At 39.4% G+C, this 7,072-nt stretch overlaps 1 pseudogene; it reads right to left on the bottom strand.

Annotated features, from left to right (window-relative positions):
* Positions 1–557: 557 nt before the first annotated feature.
* Positions 558–2,278, bottom strand: LOC119827179 (annotated as a pseudogene).
* Positions 2,279–7,072: the final 4,794 nt, after the last annotated feature.

Here is a 7,072-nt window from a genome sequence, read left to right on the forward strand (position 1 = left end):
AAAGTCATCTTATAGTGGTCCATATAAGGAGAGGGCCAAGCAAGAAGCCTGCTGTTGTCTGCCTTTGTTTCCTACTGGTGAGCGAGTCTACACTCTTGTTGCTGTTCCATCCTTTGCTAACGTCAGATTGGGACTGCTGAGGCATCCAGTTCTGTATACTGTACAGCTACCAAATGCTGAACTTCTCTAATATGCAGATAGCCATTGTTGGAGCATTCCTTCCCCCATCATTAAAGCCAATTTAATAAATTCCAATTTAATATATATGCATGTATATATAATATTGTATGTATTATATGCACACTTTAAACTTAGAATTCAAAATGTCAAAACCTGGAAAACAGGAATTCCATGCAATGAGGAAAACTGTGTAATGGAGGAAGCATTTTAAACATACAACCACTATTAATTTCATTACTGTGTAAAATGAAAGCTCATTTGATGGGGATTATAGAAAACTACTCAGTGAAGCAGGAAATATTATTTACAACTATAATATTTAACTCTTTTTGACAAGGTTTCATGTAGCTATGTGTGGCTTAGAATTTACTATGGAGTCAAGGATGTCCTTGAGGTTCTGATTTGACAGTCTCCACATCCTGATGGCTGGGAGAAGAGCCTGGCCTCATTATGCCAGGCTTATGCAAAGCTGAGAATCAAGCACAGGACTTCATGCACGCAAAGCAAACACTCTGCCAACTTGCATACTCAGTGTGTATATTTAAATGTCCATAGATCAATTCTAATATGACCCATGGATGAAATTGACCTGTCTGCATGGAATGCAGTTTTGGTTGAACTTAACTTTAGGGCACCAGAAACACTGGAAAGACATTTTCAAAGAGTTGGAAAAAGAAAAAGACATTTTGTCTTCAGTTTCATATCATAATGAATTCTTGTTTAAAGTGAAATTATTTTATAGTATTTGAAGAAGGTTTGCCGGTTATATTGCTTAATAATTTGTACTTTAACAGTTCTAGAAAGGAATTTGTCTAAGATAAGAGAAAAAATAATGCAATAGAAAACACAATACATTTGTATTAAGAAAATGAATATATCCATAAAACTATATATGCATTATTTTTAATGAAAATGATTTCAAGGTGTGCGTTTATATGTATATTAAAATATCAGCTTGAAGCATCTAAATGTACACAGTATGGTGCTTTCAGTTTCAGAGATGTTATAGGTCTAGGATCATTTAGAGATTCACCAGCCTGACTCAGTTTGGTTTTAGTAAAATAGAGGCTTTTTATAAAATAACTGGCCAGGACCAAACTAGAGAGCATTATCTAGGTAAGGCGCTGGATATAGTTAGTAGAAGGATTATAAAGGGACAACCCACAAAGTTATAATTTGGGAGGGGGCGGGTTAAATTAGTTTATGTCCTGTGTCAATGATAGCAAGACTTAATTTTTTGGAGTGTTTAATATTTATTTAATTCACAAAATAAGCATTCTCCTCTCAAGGCTTCATCCACGGCATCTTCCTGACCACTTTCAGTTTGGTGGCTTCTTTTAGGACAGGGGTTGTATAACACTTGTTGCTCAAGTCCAGACAACGGAAGATAGATTCACGAAGATAGATTCACATCTTGGGAAATCTTCAGAGCCACAGTAGAAAAACACGTTCCCATGAAGCAAAGAAGAAAGTAGGGCAGCAGAGCCACAAGGTACACTCAAGAGCCCACTTGGCTCCTCAGAGGCCAAGGCTATGTTGACATTTCTCTCTGCCTCCAGTTCAGAAACAAGCAGGACTATCTCAGGGTGACTGAATTTTCTTGCTGTGGAATCATAGAAGTCTTGAAGCCTCCCAGGTTTATTCTCCATGTCTTCATATTCTGATGCCTGAAGGATCATTTCACACTGGTCCAGCTGCTTCACGAATCTGGCCTCTGCACTAGATTGGGTCTCATAGTCTTCCCAGAATTCATAGAGCTCCTTCCTGAGGTCTTCTGGCAGCAGTTGGGTTATCTACTTCATAGCCTCCTCTTCTCGCCTATTCTTTTCTTCTTTGGGGATTTTATCTGCTGGTGCTATGTCCCCAGCGATGCATTCTGCCATATCGTGAACCAGGGCTAGGCGTATACATCGATCCTTGTTAAGGTGGTCATCTCTGGTCACCATAGCCATTACTGCCATCCGGAACATGTGATCTGACACTCTTCGGCTTTTCCACATTCCTGTACACCCAGCCCATCCTTGGGACTCTTGAGCTGCCCGACCAGCCTCAGAAAACACAACAAGCCGGCACCGTGTCCAGAGGAGGCCGAAGCCATGCTGGAATGCCAAAGACTTATTTTTTTAAGAGATATCTAGCAGGTACCTCATCCATCCAAACAAACAAGCATTCTATACAAGAGTGAAATTTAGTCATTAGCCTGTTTAATCTTGTGGCCTTGCAGAAATAGCTGAGGCAGTGAAACATTTTACAACAATCAGAGGTATTTAAGACTAGCTGAGCATGAAAGAGTCAGATGCTGGCAGAGCTCCGTGAATTCAAGGCTGTGTAACAGCCCTGGCTGTACTGGAACTTGCTCTGGAGAGCAGGATGGCCTCAAACTCACAGAGATCCATCTTAAAGGTGTGTACCATCACAGCCAGCACGGGGACAATTTTCAATCAACCACCACAATACCCATGCCCCAGCAACCATTAACCACCAGCTCAGGGAGGGATGGGGCATTCCTTGTCCATGATGCAATGTCGAGGGCCTGTCTTCTGCAGATAGCCACAGCTGCAGTGGGATCGCGAGGGCAGTGGCTAGGTCATATCCAGAATATACCTCTTTCTTCCACATGCACATATTCTTTTCTCTTGCATTCTTTCTGCTCTCTTCTGGAGATGTTCCCTAAGACTTAAAGGGGGAAAGATATCTTACTCATTTAAGGTTGGGCCTCCTTCACCCCTCATTCTCAGCACTTCTTCCAGTTACAGCTTCTGTATTAAGCACCGCCTTTGCAGAAAGGGGCCGCTCTGAGGTAGGCAGGGTGCAGAACTAATGTTACTCAGTACAGTGGACAATGGGCTTCTCCTGCTGCTCGCTGACCTCCTGCATTGCTCTTCTTGGGATAGCCCTACTGGAGCACTGGCCATATTATTTATTCACCAGATGGGGCATGCTCTTCTTACCCATCTGTAGGAGCTTCTTGTATATTGAATCTAAGGACCCTTCATTTGTCAATATTAACTTCAAATATTGACTTTTAGTTTTTCATGTGCCCATTAATTTATTTTAATAGTCCTACAGAAAGAATCTCTCCAAATGTTTATAGAGTCATATCTGTTCATTTTTTTCCTTTGCAGTTACCACTATTTGTAGCATTTTTTCAAAGTGACTTTTGGGTGGCCCCTTCTGTTATTTGGAAGCCAGAGTTGTCTTAGACTGAGAGAAGTTGAATTTTAATATCTCTGATATTATTATCTCAATATCTCTGTTCCTCAGTGCCTCTTTGCTTTTCATTATAGCACACTATGTGAAAGCTGAGCTTGCAGGTTTACATGTGGCTTGGGATTTTAACTTTTTAAATACATCCTTTATACCCTGCTAGAGCTAAGAAGACATTTGTCAATACCTAAAACAAACAGACTACAATGTAAAATAAACATCAGTGTCTTTGGGTTGTGAGGCTTGTGGGAAGAAGTTAGTCTCAATTAGTGTTCTCCAAAAAGTCAGAAGGGTAACCAAGCCAGGGAAGTGGATCTTCAGAGACCAAATAAGATATCCAGTTTCAGGTTCTCTGTTCAAGGGATAGCACACTATTTTAACCTACTTGCTTTATTTTAATTATGGGTATGTGTCCACATGTTGGTGTGGCACATATGTTATGGCTGAGTAACTAGGTATTCCTGTGGGATTTCTAACAGTGGGAGTGAGGGCTGTCTCTGACTCTTTTTCTTTTAGTCCTTAATCTATTTTCATTTCTTAATTTCATTTTTTTACTTTACATACATCCCAGTCCATCTCTCCCATTCTCCCCCTCATTGAGTTATAGAACATACATAGAAAATTGTCCATCCTATCAAAAGCAATCTACAGATTCAACACAAATCTCCATCAAAATTCCAATATGATTCTTCACAGACCTTGAAAGAGCAATATGCAATTTCATATAGAAAACCAAAAATAAAATACAGGATAGGTAAAACAATGCTTTACAGTAAAAGAATATTCAGAGGTATCTCTGTCCCTGATTTCAAACTGTATTACAGAGCTATAGTAATAAAAATCATGTGGTATTTGCATGTGTTACAGCTCTGGAGAGAAGGTATCCTGATTGATAGAAGTCAGGCTATGCTTACAGCCAGGAGGAGAAAGGTATCCTGACTGTTGGGAAGTCAGGCTATAATGTAAGCTGTGTTCTGGTGGGGGATTGCTATCCCTCAGGATGTAGCAGTCCTGCTCCTCTCTGAGATAAAGCCTCTATAGCTGAGCTCTACTCCATTGCACTAAGAGAGTTCCCCTGTAGAGATGTCCATTGTCCCTCCTTCTTGTTCCTCTAAGGGAGTTTCTCAGCAGAGCTCTGCTCTGCTCAGGCAAACAAAGGTCTTCACCTAAAACCCATTCAAGAGATTTTATTTGGGAGGGAGGAACCCAAGAGAGTGGCTGCCTCTGCCAGGATGGAGAAGAGCAGCTGCCAACTTAACAAGCACAGGGCTTACAAAGGGCTGCTTAGGGGCAGAGTTTTTGTAGGGAGAAGCGTTTTAGAGTGGGAACTGGTCAGATTTCAATCCCCTGACCTTGCACAAGCTCAGAAATTGTTTAGATTCTGTGCTCAGGGATTGGTTTGTTTTTCTGCTCAGGGATTGAGTGGTTTCTCCTTAGGGATTGGTTAGTGTCATGCTCATTTGGTCAGAGGCAGAATGTGTTTCTTTGGCTCTGGCTGTAGAGCCAAAGTGTATTTCTTTAACTTTTTAACATTCTGGCTTTAGTTTCAGGGTCATGGAGTATGTTTTTATTAGATCTGGTGCCAGGGCCAAAGTATGTTTCTTTGGCAGTGGTTTCAGGGTCATGGTGTGTTTCTTTGGTTCTTGTCTCAGTGCTTAAGTGTGTTTCTTTCACTGGTTCTGGTTTGAGAGTCAGGGTGGGTTTCTTTGACTGGCCCTTTTACCCTATAGTACTATCATAAAAACAGACATTGATCAATGGAATTGAATCAAGGACATAAATTTACACATGTATGGATACCTGATTTTTCATAAAGATGAAGAAAGAAATTAAAGAAGATACCAGAAGTTGGAAAGATATCTCAAGTCCATGGGTCATTTAGGGTTATCATAGTAAAAAATGGCCATCTTACAAAAAGCAATCTATAGATTTAATGCAATGCCCATTAAAAAATTCCAACACAATTCTTTACAGAGCTTGAAAGAAAAATATTCAACTCCATATGGAAAAACAAAAAATCCAGGATAGCTAAAACAATCCAGTACAATAAAAGAACTTCCAGAGGTATCACCACCCCTGATTTTAAGATTTACTACAGAGCTACAGTAATAAAAACCATATAGTATGGAATAGAAAATGACATGTGGATCTGTGGAATAGAATTGAGATCCAAATGTAAAAGCACACACCTATGAACAACCTGATTTAATGACAAAGAAAGACAAAATTCTATAACAGATAAAAGAAAGTATCTTCAGCAAATGGTGCTGATCTGATGGAGGTTGGCATGTAGAAGAATGCAAATAGACCCCTATTTTAATACTCTGCAGAAAACTCAAATCCAAGTGGATCAAAGACCTCAACATAAATCCTAACCACTGAACCTGACAGAATAGAAGTGGAAAATAATCTTAATCTCATTGACACAGGAGACAACGTCCTAAGCCAAACCTCAAATAGCATGGGCACTAAAACTGACAATTAATAAATGGAACCTCATGAAATTCAAAAGTTTCTACAAGATGAAGAACAAAAACAGCAGCTGAGAGAAGAAAATATCTTTATAAATCTGATATCTTATAGAGACCCTGGTTTCCAAAATAATAAAGAACTCAAGAAACATATCAACAAACCAATAATTCAATTTCATATGGGGTGCAAAACTAAACACAATAGAATTTCAATAAACAAGAAACACTTATGGAGATGTTCAACATCCGCAGCCATTAGTGAAAATGCAAATCAAAACAACTCTGAAATACCATCTTACACTGTCAGAATGGCTAAGATGAAAAATTCAATAAAACTCATGCTGGTGAGGATGTGGAGGAAGGGGAGCACTCCTTCCACTGATGGTGGGAGGTGCAAAACTTGTACAGCTGCTTTGGAAGTCAGTATGGTGGTTCCTCAGAAAACTGGGAATCAACCTACCACAGACCCACTATACTGCTCTTGAGCATATACCCAAGAGCTCAATCATACAAAATGTTCACTTCTCAACTATATTCATAGCAGCTTTATTTGCAATAGCTAGAACTTGGAAACAACCCAGATATCCCTCTACAGAGTAATGAATAAAGAAAATATGGTACATTTACATATGAAGTATAACTCAACTGTTAAAAACAAGGAAAACCAGGAAATTGGAAGGCAATGGGTGGAACTAGAAAAAAATAATCACTGAGTGAGATAACCAGACTGATAAAAGGGCAAGCTTTGTGTGTACTTATTCATATACGGATATTAACTATAAAATTAAGGATAACTATGCCACAATATACAGCCTGGAGAGATTAGGTAATAAGGAAAGTTCATTGGCTTTGGGGCACTTCCAGATCTCCTTGGCAATGGGAAATAGAAGAGAATTTTCTGACTCTTTCACCTCTTTGGAATTCTTTTCCTTCTACTGGCTAACCTCAATCCCATCTTGATGGGAAGGTATGTGCCTGGCCTTATTATAGCATATTATGCCATGTTTGGTTAATGTCTGTGGGAGATATGCTCTTTCTTAGAGAAGACAGAGTATGAGGTGGATCTGTAGAGAGGGTAGGTGGGGTAGCGACTGGGGGAGGTGAGGAATGGAAACTGTGGTCAAGATGTAACATATGAGGGAATAAAAAATAAAATTAAAAGAGAAGGTAATAATAATCAATAAGCTTAGATTTGCCACTCCAGTAAATAAACT

The sequence above is a fragment of the Arvicola amphibius genome, chromosome 12 (assembly GCF_903992535.2).
Source record: "Arvicola amphibius chromosome 12, mArvAmp1.2, whole genome shotgun sequence".
NCBI classification, from domain to species: Eukaryota; Metazoa; Chordata; class Mammalia; order Rodentia; family Cricetidae; genus Arvicola; species Arvicola amphibius.